Source organism: Aplysia californica, unplaced genomic scaffold (genome assembly GCF_000002075.1).
Source record: "Aplysia californica isolate F4 #8 unplaced genomic scaffold, AplCal3.0 scaffold00744, whole genome shotgun sequence".
Lineage (NCBI taxonomy): Eukaryota > Metazoa > Mollusca > Gastropoda > Aplysiida > Aplysiidae > Aplysia > Aplysia californica.
The window spans coordinates 271667-272943 of NW_004798014.1; the positions used below are offsets into that span (position 1 = coordinate 271667).

The 1277-nt window shown below is 39.7% G+C and overlaps 1 protein-coding gene across 1 annotated transcript in view; it reads right to left on the minus strand.

Annotated features, from left to right (window-relative positions):
• Window positions 1–1277, minus strand: part of LOC106013248 (uncharacterized protein DDB_G0271670) — an 18038-nt gene that overhangs the window by 8193 nt on the left and 8568 nt on the right. The window lies entirely within an intron of this gene.

The window sequence follows — 1277 nt, forward strand, 5'->3', positions numbered from 1 at the left end:
CCCCCCTCAAGTTCCAGACATCATACTAACCATCCATCTCGCCTCTCATTACACCAGTCCTCGGAAATCCTCCGTTGCTTTCTCACAGCCGTCATAATCAATACAAGCACAGAGTTCCTGTAGCGGGCAAATCCATACATGAACACGAAACGAAACAACAATGAGCCACTACGGGAAAAAATGTTTAGTTGTAGTTTTAGTAAGATTTTACTGCAGTTGCAACACAATAGGTCACATAAGTCCCAAAGATTGAGAGTTGCGAGCGCCGTAAAACCCTCTACTATATTTTTTTAAAAAAGATTTGAGGTGTTACGAGAAATTAACAAACACGAAAAAGAAGAAGGGGGGGATATGGATGATAGATGTTGGATAGGAAAGAAGGAGCACACCAGGCCAGAGCATCCGCCATCAACCCACTAACAGGGTCATATATGGACCGAAAAGACAAAGAGCCGATACGACAAGGAATCTACACGATAGTGAACCGATATAATAATGAACTGTTACGATAAAAGACCGAAACGTGACAAAACGAGACGACACAAGAGAGCTTTGAAAAAAAACAAGAATAATCACTGACCCGCCACTGAGAAAGTTTCTTCTTCTTCTTGTTCTTCTTCGTGTTCTTCTTCTTCGTGTTCTTCTTCTTCGTGTTCTTCTTCTTGTTCTTGTTCGTGTTCTTCTTCTTGTTCTTGTTCTTGTTCTTGTTCTTGTTCTTCTTCTTCTTCTTCTTCTTCTTCTTCTTCTTCTTCTTCTTCTTCTTCTTCTTCTGTTTGGTCTCCCCGTTTTGCTCTCGTCTTCTTCTACCTTTGCGTCCTGACATTATTATGTTGTTGTTTTTTAAGACAAAAAAGCAAACCAGCTTTTTTCCTTATTAAGGGTAAAGGGTCTTACAGGTCATGAAATCATATTATGCGTCATCACATGAGCAATAATATAACGTTTCTCTGAATTTGAATTAATTAGCTCAAGTTTCGAACTCGAAGCGTTTGGAAATTTAATGAAATAAACTTGTTAATTAGATAGCTTATACTTGTTGCATAGACATATGAAACACAGAACATTAGATGGCTTCCGCGTAAATATTGTGTGTGTGTGTGTGTGTGTGTGTATGAGTGTGAGTATATGTGTGTGTATGTGTGTGTGTGTGTATGAGTGTGAGTATATGTGTGTGTATGTGTGTGTGTAAGTACTTGTGTGAGTGTGTGAGTGCGTGTGTCAGTTTGTGTGGGTGAGAGTGTACTAGTGCGAGCGTGTGAGTTCGTGTGTGTGTGTGT